This window comes from Salvelinus fontinalis, chromosome 6 (genome assembly GCF_029448725.1).
Source record: "Salvelinus fontinalis isolate EN_2023a chromosome 6, ASM2944872v1, whole genome shotgun sequence".
In the NCBI taxonomy this organism is placed as follows: Eukaryota; Metazoa; Chordata; class Actinopteri; order Salmoniformes; family Salmonidae; genus Salvelinus; species Salvelinus fontinalis.
The window spans coordinates 66,525,120-66,541,276 of NC_074670.1; positions in this window are offsets into that span (position 1 = coordinate 66,525,120).

A 16,157-nucleotide genomic window follows, 5' to 3' on the forward strand; every position below is an offset into this window, starting at 1 on the left:
TTTATGTATTATTTCTGACATTGTTACCCCAGGAAATTTTAAGTTTTATTACATACAGCCGGGAGAAACTATTGGATATAGGAGCAACATCAACTTACCAACAGTACGACCAGGAATACGACTTTCCAGAAGCGTATCCTGTGTTTGGTCCACCACCCAGGACAATGGATCGGATCCCAGCCGGCGACCCAAAACAACGGCGCCGCAGAAGGGGCAGATGGCGCACTCTTCTGGTCAGGCTCCGCAGACAGGCGCATCGCGCACCGCTCCCGAGTATACTACTCGCCAATGTCTAGTCTCTTGACAACAAGGTAGACGAAATCCGAGCAAGGGTTGCCTTCCAGAGAGACATCAGAGATTGTAACGTTCTTTGTTTCATGGAAACATGGCTCACTCGGGAAACGTTATCAGAGTTGGTACAGCCACCTGGTTTCTTCACGGATTGCGCTGACAGAAACAAACATCTCTCTGTTAAGAAGAAGGGCGGGGGTGTATGCCTTAGGATTAACGAGACGTGGTGTGATCATAACAACATACAGGAACTCAAGTCCTTTTGTTCACCTGACCTAGAATTCCTTACAATCAAATGCCGACCGCATTATCTACCAAGAGAATTCTCTTCGATTATAATCACAGTCGTGTATCCCCCCCCCCCCAAGAAGACACATCAACGGCCCTGAAATAACTTCAGTGGACTCTATGTAAACTGGAAACCAGATATCCTGAGGCTGCATTAATTGTAGCTGGGGATTTTAACAAGGCTCATCTGAAAACAAGGCTCCCTAAATGTTATCAGCATATCAAATGCGCGACCCGGGCTGGGAAAAACCTGGACCATTGTTACTCTAACTTCCACGACGCATACAAAGCCCTCCCCCGCCCTCCTTTCAGAAAATCTGACCACAACTCCATTTTGTTGCTCCCAACCTACAGACAGAAACTAAAACAGAAAACGCCCGTGCTCAGGTTTGTTCAACGCTGGTCCGACCAATCTGATTCCACGCTTCAAGATTGCTTGGATCACGTGGACTGGGATATGTTCCGCGACTTTATTAGCAAGTGCTTCCGTGATGTTGTACCCACAGCGACTATTAAAACCTTCCCCAACCAGAAACCGTGGATTGATGGCAGCATTCGCGCAAAACTGAAAGCGAGAACCACTGCTTTTAATCAAGGAAAGGCGACCTGAAACATGACCGAATACAAACAGTGTAGCTATTCCCTCCGCAAGGCAATCAAACAAGCTAAGGGTCAGTATAGAAACAAAGTAGAGTCATAATTCAACGGATCAGACACGAGAGGTATGTGGCAGGGTCTACAGTCAATCATGGACTACAAAAAGAAAACCAGCCCCGTCGCGGACCACGATGTCTCGCACCCAGACAAACTAAACAACTTCTTTGCTCGCTTTGAGGACAATTCAGTGCCACAGACATGTCCTGCTACCAATATTTAAACGTGTTAACCCTCGCAAGGCTGCCGGCCCAGACGGCATCCCTAGCCGCGTCCTCAAAGCATGAGCAGATCAGCTGGCTGGTGTGTTTACGGACATATTCAATCAATCCTTATCCCAGTCTGCTGTTCCCACATGATTCAAGAGGGCCACCATTGTTCCTGTTCCCAAGAAAGCTACGGAAACTGAGCTAAATGACTATTGCCCCTTAGCACTCACTTCCGTCATCATGAAGTGCTTTGAGAGACTAGTCAAGGATCATATCACCTCCACCCTACCTGACACCCTAGACCCACTCCAATAGTGGTCCACAGACGACGCAATCGCAATCGCAATCACACTGCACACTGCCCTAACCCATCTGGAAAAGAGGAATATCTATGTAAGAATGCTGTTCATTGACTACAGATCAGCATTTAACACCATAGTACTCTCCAAACTCGTCTTTTAGCTCGAGACCCTGGGTCTCGACCCCGCCCTGTGCAACTGGGTCCTGGACTTCCTGACGGGCCGCCCCCAGGTCGTAAGGGTATGAAACAACATCTCCACCCTGCTGATCCTCAACACTGGGGCCCCAAAAGGGTGCGTTCTCAGCCCTCTCCTGTACTCCCTGTTCACCCATGACTGCGTGGCCATGCATGCCTCCAACTCAATCATCAAGTTTGCAGACAACACTACAGTGGTAGGCTTGATTACCAACAATGACGAGATGGCCTAGAGGGAGGAGGTGAGGGCCCTCGGAGTGTGGTGTCAGGAAAATAACCTCACACTCACACTCAACGTCAACAAAACAAAGGAGATGATCGTGGACTTCAGGAAACAGCAGAGGGAGCAACCCTTATCCACATCAATGGGACAGTAGTGGAGCAGGTGGAAAGTTGTAAGTTCCTCGGCGTACACATCACGGACAAACTGAAATGGTCCACTCACACAGACAGCATGGTGAAGAAGGCACAACAGCGTCTCTTCAACCTCAGGAGGCTGAAGAAATTCGGCGTGTCACCAAAAACACTCACAAACTTTTACAGATGCACAATTGAGAGTATCCTGTCGGGCTGTATCACCGCCTGGTACGGCAACTGCTCCGCCCACAACTGTAAGCCTCTCCAGAGGGTAGTGAGGTCTGCACAACGCATCACTGGGGCAAACTACCTGCCCTCCAGGACACCCACACCACCCGATGTTACTGGAAGGCCAAAAAGATCAAGGACAACAACCACCCGAGCCACTACCTGTTCAACCTGCTATCATCCAGAAGGTGAGGTCAGTACAGGTGCATCAAAGCTGGGACCAAGAGACTGAAAAACAACTTCTATCTCAAGCCATCAGACTGTTAAACAGTCTGTTAAACAGCCATCACTAACATTGAGTGGCTGCTGCCAACATAGTGACTGAACTCTAGCCACTTTAATAATAAAAAATTGGATGTATTAAATGTTATCACTAGTCACTTTAAACAATGCTGCTTTAAATAATGTTTACATACGCTACATTACTCATCTCATATGTATATACTGTACTCTATTCCATCTACTGCATCTTGCCTATGCCGTTCGGCCATCGCTCATCCATATATTTGTATGTACAAATTATTATTCATTCCTTTACACTTGTGTGTATAAGGTACTTGTTGTGATATTGTTAGATTACTTGTTAGATATCACTGCATGGTCGGAACTAGAAGCACAAGCATTTCGTTACACTCGCATTAACATCTGCTAACCATGTGTATGTGACAAATACATTTCTTTTTATTTTATTTGATCATTTTTGTCAGCTACCTATACTGCACTCAGTATTGCAATGTGTGTGACTAGGCTGGAAAGATGAGCCATTAAAATGTTCTACCTTGCACAACACCAGAGAGGAAGAGGCCAAGCGAGAGGGTGCACTCACGTCAAAATCTGACCACATTCCAGTCTCCTTTTCACCTCATTTACCACCTGATTTACTTAACAAAATGCACATCTCAATAGGTTGTCCAGGTGTCCTCATGACATGGAACAAGTGGGGTGTTCTCTATTGCTCCTCTACTGTTCCTCAAGCAAGGGAGTAGGCTGATGACATCAGAGGGCACCATCAAACCAACTCCTTGAATGGCCTACTCCAGTTTGCATTTGTGTCTAAAAAACAATATTTTGCTCAAAATATTGTTTTTTTACCCTTAAGTGTGTGTTTATTACTGTATTTATAAATGGGATATTGTAAAAAAAGAAAAGAAGAGGAAACCAATTATTGGATATTGTAAGAAATAAGAAACGTTAACAAATAGTTGGACGATGTCTTTAAGGGACTCAGACTTCTGTCTTTACTCCACCATTCAAGCACACACTCCTCCTTCTCATAGTCCATGGCTCGTCGAGGGCCGCATCAAGAAAATCAAACGTCCCGTGGCTTTGTTTTTTATAAACCCTTTATAATAAAGCCATAATAACATTTGCAATGTGATATAGGCTACAGTTGAGCAGAGACGTTTTTGCGATATCCATACAGGGGGAACACTTGTTAACAGGTTCCGCGAAAACATTTGTCTTTAAAAACTAATTTCATCCAATTCTAAATAATTTACATGATAGAAGACATTAGCTGAATCGTTTTAATAGCACACTAATGACCGAAATGAGTGGCTACTCTGACACTGACACACTGAGCTCAATCTGGTCTTGAATTCAAACAAACAATAGCCCAGGCCAATGAAGTGACACTCAAATTGTATATTTATATGTAATAGCCTACAGTAGGTTACTAAATACCATTGACAGGGGCACACTGACTCACGGGCTCACCTAATGAGGAGGATGAAGCCATAGGCTACTACTCAAGGTGATGGCCGATGCGCACGTCGTGGGAATAGCCTATCTAAAGATGAGCTACTTTGGAAAACAGTGCTGTTGTTCGCTACAAATTGGGAGTTGAGATTTTTTTCCTTCTGTTCTCTTTTCAGCAGTAGAAATTTGCTTTCCAAACTGTATATTTTTCCCACAATTGTATATTGAAATTTGCAAAAAGCAAACAGACAACCACATCCAACCATAGAAATATAATCCATAGAAGGCAGTTCCGAATTCAAGTCAGGACTGGCAGCCAGTGCTAGTGTACCCATCAGTTTCATAGTGAAATTGCCAGGGTAAGAGGTTCCAAAACCTATGGATTATATGTCTATGGCCACAACACAACATTGCCTCGTGGGTCCCATGTGGGCTTCGGCCCAGCCGCTGACTTACATTATTGTCCAGTCAAATGTATTTATTATGCAGTTCATTTTATTTTATTAAAACTTCTTTGGGCTGCAAGCCCGAAGCCGGGCACAATATGACAACAGCCACTTCAAGTGCAGGGCGCGAAATTCAAAATATATTTTTTTGAAATATTTAACTTTCACACATTAACCTGTTAGGCGGTGTAACGGTGGTTCTCCTCCTCTTCAACCGAAAAGGAGGAGTAGTGATGGAACCAAGGCGCAGCGGGTTGTGAACACATAATTTATTTACAGAAAAACAAAAAAACACGAACTTCACTATAACTAACAAAACAACAAACGGAGTAGACAGACCTGGACGACGAACTTACATTAAACACGAAGAACGCACGAACAGGGAAAATAGACTACACAAAATGACGATGTACAAAAACAAACCGAACAGTCCCGTATGGTGCAACAAACACTGACACAGGAGACAACCACCCACAACGAACACTGTGAAACAACCTACCTAAATATGACTCTCAATTAGAGGAAAACGCCAAACACCTGCCTCTAATTAAGAGCCATACCAGGCAACCCTTAAACCAACATAGAAACAGAAAACATAGAATGCCCACCCAAACTCACGTCCTGACCAACTAACACATACAACAAACTAACAGAAATAGGTCAGGAACGTGACATAACCCCCCCCCTTAAGGTGCGAACTCCGGGCGCACCAGCACAAAGTCTAGGGGAGGGTCTGGGTGGGCATCTGACCACGGTGGTTGCTCAGGCTCAGGGCGAGGTCCCCACCCCACCATAGTCAATCCCAGCTTACATCTCCCCCTACAAATGACCACCCTCATATTACACCCACTTAATCTTCTGGGTAACATCGAGACAAGGGGCAGCACCGGGATAGAGGGATAGCTCAGGACAGAGGGATAGCTCAGGACAGAGGGATAGCTCAGGATAGAGAGGTAGCTCAGGATAGAGAGGTAGCTCAGGATAGAGGGGCAACTCCGGACTGAAAGGCAGCTCCGGACAGAGAGACAGCTCTGGACTGAGGGGCAGTTCTGGATAAATAGCTGCTCTGGGCTGAGGGACAGCTCATGACTGGCTGACTGCTCTGGACGCTCATGGCTGGCTGACGGCTCTGGACGCTCATGGCTGGCTGACGGCTCTGGACGCTCATGGCTGGCTGACGGCCCTGGACGCTCATGGCTGGCTGACGGCTCTGGACGCTCATGGCTGGCTGACGGCTCTGGACGCTCATGGCTGGCTGACGGCTCTGGACGCTCATGGCTGGCTGATGGCTCTGGACGCTCATGGCTGGCTGACGGCTCTGGACGCTCATGGCTGGCTGACGGCTCTGGCAGATCCTGTCTGGTTGGCGGCTCTGGCAGATCCTGTCTGGTTGGCGGCTCTGGCAGATCCTGTCTGGTTGGCGGCCCTGGCAGATCCTGTCCGGTTGGCGGCTCTGGCAGATCCTGTCCGGTTGGCGGCTCTGGCAGATCCTGTCTGGTTGGCGGCTCTGGCAGATCCTGACTGACGAATGGCTCTAGCGGCTCCTGACTGACTAACGGCTCTGACGGCTCGGGACAGACGGGCGGCTCTAATGGCTCGGGACAGACGGATGGCTCAGACGGCGCTGGGGAGACGGATGGCTCAGATGGCGCTGGGGAGACGGATGGCTCAGATGGCGCTGAGGAGACGGATGGCTCAGATGGCGCTGCGGAGACGGATGGCTCAGATGGCGCTGAGGAGACGGATGGCTCAGATGGCGCTGCGGAGACGGATGGCTCAGATGGCGCTGCGGAGACGGATGGCTCAGACTGATCCTGTCTGGCGGAAGGCTTTGGCTGCTCCTGTCTGGCGGAAGGCTCTGTAGGCTCATGGCAGATGGGCGGCTTTGCAGGCTCAATACAGACGGGCAGTTCATGCAGCGCTTGGCAGACGGACAGTTCAGGCGCCGTTGGGCAGACGGCAGACTCTGGCCGGCTGAGACGCACTGTAGGCCTGGTGCGTGGTGCCGGAACTGGAGGCACCGGACTGGAGACACGCACTTCAAGCCTAGTGCGGGGAGCAGGGACAGGGCACACTGGACTCTCAAAGCGTACTATATGCCTGGTGCGTGGTACCGGCACTGGTGGCACCGGGCTGAGTGCACGCACATCAGGACGAGTACGGGGAGAAGGAACAGTGTGTACAGGGCTCTGGAGACGTACTGGTGGCCAGATATGTAGAGCCGGCTTCATGGCGCTTGGCTCAATGCTCCATCTAGCCCTACCAGTGCGGGGAGGTGGAAAAACCCGCACTGGGCTATGCACACGTACAGGAGACACCTTGCGCTCTACTGCGTAACACGGTGTCTGCCCGTACTCCCGCTCTCCACGGTTAGCCTGGGAAGTGGGCGCAGGTCTCCTACCTGCCCTTGGCCCACTACCTCTTAGCCCCCCCCCCCCCCAAGAAATTTTTGGGTAGTACTCACGGGCTTTTCGGGCTTCCGTGCTAGACGCGTCCCCTCATAACGCCGGTTCCCTTCTCCGGTTGCCTCTGCTCTCCTCAGTGCCTCCAGCTGTTCCCATGTGAGGCGATCCCTTCCAGCCAGGATCTCCTCCCATGTGTAGCAACCTTTCCCGTCCAAAACATCCTCCCAAGTCCATTCCTCCTTCTTGCGCTGTCCCTTCCTCCGATTACACCGCTGCTTGATTCTGGATTGGTGGGTGGTTCTGTAACGGTTCTCCTCCTCTTCAACCGAAAAGGAGGAGTAGTGATGGAACCAAGGCGCAGCGGGTTGTGAACACATAATTTATTTACAGAAAAACAAAAAAACACGAACTTCACTATAACTAACAAAACAACAAACGGAGTAGACAGACCTGGACGACGAACTTACATTAAACACGAAGAACGCACGAACAGGGAAAATAGACTACACAAAATGACGATGTACAAAAACAAACCGAACAGTCCCGTATGGTGCGACAAACACTGACACAGGAGACAACCACCCACAACGAACACTGTGAAACAACCTACCTAAATATGACTCTCAATTAGAGGAAAACGCCAAACACCTGCCTCTATTTAAGAGCCATACCAGGCAACCCTTAAACCAACATAGAAACAGAAAACATAGAATGCCCACCCAAACTCACGTCCTGACCAACTAACACATACAACAAACTAACAGAAATAGGTCAGGAACGTGACAGGCGGGCTGTCCCGACGTCGGTACACTTATGACAACATCCAGCTCTATTGCAGGGCGCGAAATTCAAAATCTATTTTTTTTTAATTTTTAACTTTCACACATTAACAAGTCCAATACAGCATTTGAAAGATAAACATCTTGTCAATCCAGCCAAAATGTCCGATTTTTTTTATGTTTTACAGAGAAAACACCACATATATTTATGTTAGCTCACCACCAAATAAAAAAGAGGACAGACATTTTTCACAGCACAAGTAGGATGCAAGTAGGATGCACAAGCCAACCAAACTAACCTAGAACCAACCTAAATAACCTAGAAAAAACTACCTCAGATGACAGTCCTATAACATGTTACACAATAAATCTATGTTTTGTTAAAAAAAATTGCATATTTTAGCTATAAATCAGTTTTACATTACTGCTACCATCATAGCTACAGTCAGAAATCGCACGGGAGTAGCCAGAGTAAATACAGACACCAACGTCAACTACCTAATTACTCATCATAAAACATTTCAGAAAAATATATGGTGTATAGCAAAATTAAAGACAAAGATCTTGTGAATACAGACAATATTTCCGATTTTTTTAAGTGTTTTACAGCGAAAACACAATATATCGTTATATTAGCTTACTGCAATGGCTAACACACAACAACATTGATTCCAAGTAATCGGTAGCGATAGCACAGCTCGACAGATATATTAAATAGCATCCCAAATTGGGTCCTTATCTTTGTTGATCTTCCATCAGAATGTTGTAAAGGGGTCCATTGTCCAGTACCGTCTTTGTTTGGGATCCTGAACGAACTATTTCCCTCTTGAATTCGCAAGCACACTGGCCGTGCGGCGCTAACCTCTCCTTCTTCAAACAATTCTTCCAAAGCATCACGTCTAAAGTCCCGAATAAATTTCAATAATATAATTAAACTATATTGAAAAAACATACTTTAGGATGATATTGTGACATGTATCAAGTCAAATCGAAGCCGGAGACTATATTCACGTATAACGACAGTTTTCCAGGAGGCAATACAAAGTCCAACTTCGCGCCTGGGAGAAAAAAAATTATGGCGGTCCTCTCACTCCAATAGGCTGTATTCAATCCCTGAACGAGATATTCAAGTCCTTTCTGCTCTCACTTCCGCATGACACCCAGGGGAAGGCGTATGACGTGTTTCTATGGTCCCAAGTGACATGCCCTTTTATAGACAAGCTCTTGAAAAGAGACCTCGCATTTGGAAATCTCACTTCCGGATAGGAAATGGGCTGCAGAAAAAGTTCTGGTTCACTTAGAGAAATAATTCAAACGGTTTAAGAAACTAGAGAGTGTTTTCTATCCAATAGAAATGATAATATGCATATTGTACGAGCAAGAATTTAGTAGGAGGCCGTTTGAAATGGCCACCTATTTTCAGGTTACTCAGTGCTGCCCCTTGCAGCCATAAGAAGTTAACAAGTCCAATACAGCAAATGAAAGATAAACATCTTGTGAATCCAGCCAACATGTCCGATTTTTTAAATGTTTTACAGCGAAAACACCACGTATATTTTTGTTTGCTCACCACCAAATACAAAAAAGGACAAACATTTTTCACAGCACAGGTAGCATGCACAAAGCCAACCTAACTAACCAAGAACCAACCAAACTAACCAAGGAACAACTTCATCAGATGACAGTCTTATAACATGTTATACAATAAATCTATGTTTTGTTCGAAAAATGTGCATATTTGAGGTATAAATCAGTTTTACATTGCAGCTACCATCACAGCTACCGTCAGAAATAGCACCGAAGCAGCCAGAGTAATTACAGACACCAACGTGAAATACCTAAATACTCATCATAAAACATTTTTGAAAAATACATGGTGTACAGCAAATGAAAGACAAGCATCTTGTAATTCCAGCCAATATTTCCGATTTCTTAAGTGTTTTACAGCGAAAACACAATATAGCATTATATTAGCTTACCACAATAGCCAGAAACACAAGCCATTTACCAGCAGCAAAAGTTAGCGATCGTAACAAACCAGCAAAAGATATATAATTTTTGACTAACCTTGATAAGCTTCATCAGATGACAGTCCTATAACATCAGGTTATACATACACTTATGTTTTGTTCGAAAATGTGCATATTTAGAGCTGAAATCAGTGGTTATACATTGTGCTAACGTAGCATCTTTTTCCCAGAATGTGCGGATATTTTTATGACACTCAACTATTCTGACCAAATAACTATTCATAAACGTTACTAAAAAATACATGTTGTATAGGAAATGATAGATACACTAGTACTTAATGCAATCGCCGTGTTAGAATTCTAAAAATAACTTCATTACGACATCCAGCTTAGTTATAGCGAGAGAGTGCCCAAAATCTGGGTGCAAACTACTAGTTCACATGTTCGACAGATATATGAAATAGCATCATAAAATGGGTCCTACTTTTGATGATCTTCCATCAGAATGTTCAACAAGGGGTCCTTTGTCGGGAACAATCGTTGTTTGGTTTTAGAATGTCCTCTTCTCCAGTCAATTAGCACGGAAAGCTAGCAAAGTGGCGCGAAGCTCTCCTTCCTGAACAAACGCAGACAAAGCAACACGCCTAACGTCCCGAAAAAATGTCAATAATCTAATAAAACTATATTGAAAAAACATACTTTACGATGATATTGTCACATTTATCAAATAAAATCAAAGCCGGAGATATTAGTCGTCTATAACGACAGCTTTACAGAAGGCAATACCAGGTCCCTTCTCGCGCGTTCCAGAAAACAGGAAATTGGGGTCACGTCATGCCAAGAGCTTTTATTCGACCTCAGATCATGTTATACACTCCATTTCTTCTCTCACTGCCTGTTGACATCTAGTGGAAGGCATATGAAGTGCATGTATACTAATAAATATCAAGCACATTTATAGGCAGGCCCTAGAACAGAGCATCGATTTCAGATTTTCCACTTCCTGTCAGGAAGTTTGCTGCAAAATGAGTTCTGTTTTACTCACAGATATAATTCAAACGGTTTTAGAAACTAGAGAGTGTTTTCTATCCAATAGTAATGATAATATGCATGTTGTACGAGCAAGAATTGAGTACGAGGCCATTTGAAATGGGCACCTTTTATCCAGGCTACTCAATACTGCCCCTGCAGCCCAAACAGGTTAACAACAGTTATCCAATCAATGGGGATAAGTCAGGAAGACAGGTCTGAAACAATTTACTGTATATCGGCACACTGTATATTGCCAGCCTATCTGTAGGTTCTGTGCTAAACTGCTCCACAAACAGAGACCTAGAGACTCCATTTCAAGGCCCTCTATTCGCTGACACCCAGGGGAAGGCGTATGCAGTGCATCTCAACCAATGGAAGACAGGCATAGTTATACACAGGTCTGAGAACAGGTTGGAAAATTCTGCATTCTCAACTCCACATAGGAAAATTGCTCTAAGTCCAGTTCTGTTTCACTCACAGACATAATTCAAACGGTTTAAGAAACTAGAGAGTGTTTTCTATCCAATAGTAATAATAATATGCATATTGTACGAGCAAGAATTGAGTACGGGGCAGTTTAATTTGGAAACGTCATTATTTTCAAAGTGCTAACAGCACCCCCTATCGCCAAGAGGTTAAAAAGATGAGAGAGGCCTGTAATTTTCATCATAGGTACACTTCAACTATGAAAGACAAAATGACAATTTTTTTCTCCAGAAAATCATATTGTAGGATTTTTAATGAATTTATTTGCAAATTATGGTGGAAAATAAGTATTTGGTCAATAACAAAAGTTTATCTCAATACTTTGTTATATACCCTTTGTTGGCAGTGACAGAGGTCAAACGTTTTCTGTAAGTCTTCACAAGGTTTTCACACACTGTTGCTGGTATTTTGGCCCATTCCTCCATGCAGATCTCCTCTAGAGCAGTGATGTTTTGGGGCTGTTGCTGGGCAACACAGACTTTCAACTCCCTCCAAAGATTTTCTATGGGGTTGAGATCTGGAGACTGGCTAGGCCACTCCAGGACCTTGAAATGCTTCTTACGAAGCCACTCCTTTGTTGCCCGGGCGGTGTGTTTGGGATCATTGTCATGCTGACAGACCCAGCCACGTTTCATCTTCAATGCCCTTGCTGATGGAAGGAGGTTTTCACTCAAAATCTCACGATACATGGCCCCATTCATTCTTTCCTTTACACGGATCAGTCGTCCTGGTCCCTTTGCAGAAAAACAGCCCCAAAGCATGATGTTTCCACCCCCATGCTTCACAGTAGGTATGGTGTTCTTTGGATGCAACTCAGCATTCTTTGTCCTCCAAACATGACGAGTTGAGTTTTTACCAAAAAGTTCTATTTTGGTTTCATCTGACCATATGACATTCTCCCAATCTTCTTCTGGATCATCCAAATGCTCTCTAGCAATCTTCAGACGGGCCTGGACATGTACTGGCTTAAGCAGGGGGACACGTCTGGCACTGCAGGATTTGAGTCCCTGGCGGCGTAGTGTGTTACTGATGGTAGGCTTTGTTACTTTGGTTTCAGCTCTCTGCAGGTCATTCACTAGGTCCCCCCGTGTGGTTCTGGGATTTTTGCTCACCGTTCTTGTGATCATTTGACCCCACGGGGTGAGATCTTGCGTGGAGCCCCAGATCGAGGGAGATTATCAGTGGTCTTGTATGTCTTCCATTTCCTAATAATTGCTCCCGCAGTTGATTTCTTCAAACCAAGTTGCTTACCTATTGCAGATTTAGTCTTCCCAGGCTGGTGCAGGTCTACAATTTTGTTTCTGGTGTCCTTTGACAGCTCTTTGGTCTTGGCCATAGTGGAGTTTGGAGTGTGACTGTTGAGGTTGTGGACAGGTGTCTTTATACTGATAACAAGTTCAAACAGGTGCCATTAATACAAGTAACGAGTGGAGGACAGAGGAGCCTCTTAAAGAAGAAGTTACAGGTCTGTGAGAGCCAGAAATCTTGCTTGTTTGTAGGTGACCAAATACTTATTTTCAACCATAATTTGCAAATAAATTCATAAAAAATCCTACAATGTGATTTTCTGGATTTGTTTTTCTCAATTTGTCTGTCATAGTTGAAGTGTACCTCTGATGAAAATTACAGGCCTCTCTCATCTTTTTAAGTGGGAGAACTTGCACAATTGGTGGCTGACTAAATACTTTTTTTGCCCCACTGTATCTTTTTTAAAGGCAAGGAACTATATTTAACCTTTACTGCTCCAGCGTTCCGCCAGCGGAACTCCTCCCACATTCCACTGAAAAGGCAGAGCGCGAAATTCAAAATATATTTTTTTGAAATATTTATCTTTCACACATTAACAAGTCCAATACAGCAAATGAAAGGTACACATCTTGTGAATCCAGCCAACATGTCCGATTTTTTAAATGTTTTACAGCGAAAACAGCACGTATATTTATGTTAGCTCAACACCAAATACAAAAAAGGACAGACATTTTTCACATTTTTCGCATGCACAAAGCCAACCTAACTAACCAAGAACCAACCAAACTAACCAACAAACAACTTCATCAGATGACAGTCTTAGAACATGTTACACAATAAATCTATGTTTTGTTCGAAAAATGTGCATATTTGAGGTATAAATCAGTTTTACATTGCAGCTACCATCACAGCTACCGTCAAAAATAGCACCGAAGCAGCCAGAGTAGTTATAGAGACCAACGTGGAATATCATAAAATAATCATAAAACATTTCTGAAAAATGCATCGTGTACAGCAAATGAAAGACAAGCATCTTGTGAATCCAGCCAATATTTCAGATTTTTTAAGTGTTTTACAGCGAAAACACAATATAGCATTATATTAGCTTACTACAATAGCCTACCACACTAACGCATTCATTCATCAAAGCGTTAGCGAATAAACCAGCAAAAGATATTCATTTTCACTAACCTTCATAAACCTTCCTCAGATGACAGTCCTATAACATCAGGTTATACATACACTTATGTTTTGTTCGAAAATGTGCATATTTAGAGCTGAAATCAGTGGTTATCCATTATGCTAACGTAGCTTATTCTTCCCAGAATGTGCGGATATTTCTATTAGACTCTCACCTATTCTGACCAAATAGCTATTCATAAACATTACAAAAAAATACATGTTGTATAGGAAATGATAGATACACTAGTTCTTAATGCAATCGCAGTGTTAGAATTCTAAAAATATCTTCATTACGACATAAGGCTTATGTTATAGCGAGAGAGTGGCCAAAACCTGGGCTCAAAACTACTAGTACACAGTTTGACAGATATATGAAATAGCATCACAAAATGGGTCCTACTTTTGGTGATCTTCCATCAGAATGTTGGACAAGGGGTCCTTTGTCCAGAACAGTCGTTGTTTGGATTTAGAACATCGTTTTTCCCTCTTGAATTAGCAAGCACACTGGCCAAGTGTCGCGAAGCTCTCCATTCTGAACAAAGGGCAAACAACGCAACACACCTAACGTCCCGAATAAATTTCAAAAATCTAATAAAACTATATTGAAAAAACATACTTTACGATGATATTGTCACATGTATCAAATAAAATCAAAGCCGGAGATAGTAGTCGCCTATAACGACAGCTTTTCAAAAGGCAATCCCACTGTCCTCCTCGCGCCTTCCTGAAAACATGAAATCGGTGACACGTCATTCCAAGAGGACATATTCCATCTCAGACCAAGATAAACACCTAATTTCTTCTCTCACTGCATCTTGACATCCAGGGGAAGGCTATGACGTGCATGTATACTAATAGGTATCATGCCCATTTATAGGCAGGACCCAGAAGAGAGCATCGATTTCAGATTTTCCACTTCCTGGTTAGGAAGTTTGTGCCAAATGAGTTCTGTTTCACTCACAGATATAATTCAAACGGTTTTAGAAACTAGAGAGTGTTTTCTATCCAATAGTAATAATAATATGCATATTGTACGAGCAAGAATTGAGTACAAGGCCGTTTAAATTGGGCACGTTTTTCCCCCAAAGTGACAACAGCGCCCTCTGTCCTCATCAGGTTAACTATCAATTATGTTATAGTCCTTTCAAATACACTACATGACCGAAACTATGTGAACACCTGCTAGGCAATGTTAATATGGAGTTGGTCACCCTTTGCTGCTATAACAGCCTCCACTCTTCTGGGAAGGAGTTACACTAGATGTCGGAACATTGCTGCTCGTACTTGCTTCCATTCAGCCACAAGAGCATTGGTGAGGTCGGGCACTGATGTTGGGGGATTAGGCATGGCACGCAGTTGGCGTTGCAATTCATCCCAAAGGTGTTCGATGAGCATGAGGTCAGGGCTTCTTGCAGGCCAGTCAAGTTCTTCAACACTGATCTCGACAAACCGTTTTTGTATGGACCTCACTTTGTGCACGGGGCATTGTCATGCTAAAACAGCAAAAGGCCTTCCCCAAACTGTTGCCACAAGGTTGGAAAAACAGATTTGCCCAGACTGTCATTGTATGCTGTAACGTTAATATTTCCCTTCACTGGAACTAAGGGGCCTAGCCATAACCAGGAAAACAGCCCCAGACCATTATTCCTCCTCTACCAAACTGTTTCACTTTGCACAATGCATTGGGGGCAGTTAGTGTTCTCCTGGCATCCGCCAAACCCAGAATCGTTCGTCGGACTGCCAGATGGGGAAGCGTGATTCATCACTCCAGAGAACGTGTTTCCACAGCTCCAGAATCCAATGGCGGCGAGCTTTACACCACTCCAGCCTACGCTTGGCATTGCACATGGTGATCTTAGGCTTGTGTGCGGCTGCTCGGTCATTGTGCTGATGTTGCTTCCAGAGGCAGTTTGGAACTCGGTAGTGAGTGTTGCAACCGTGACAGACAATTTTTACCTGCTACGCACTTCAGCACTCAACAGTCCCGTTCTGTAGGCTTGTGCGGCCTACCACTTCACAGCTGAGCAGTTGTTGCTCTTAGATGTTTCTACTTCACAATAACAGCACTGACAGTTAACCGGGGCAGCTCTAACAGGGCAGAAATTTGACAAACTGACTTGTTGGAAAGGTGGCATCCTAAGACGGTGCCTCGCAGGCTCTTTAGTAAGGCCATTCTACTGCCAATGTTTGTCTATGGAGATTGCATGGCTGTGTGCTCAATTTTTTACACCTGTCAGCAACGTGTGTGGCTGAAATAGCCAAATTCACTCATTTGAATGGGGGTATTACTTCTAACACAGAAATAGGTTACCATCCAACAGACATTCCCATCATGATGGATAAATTCACGACTCCACTTGTTTAATCTTGTCCTTACTACACATTTGC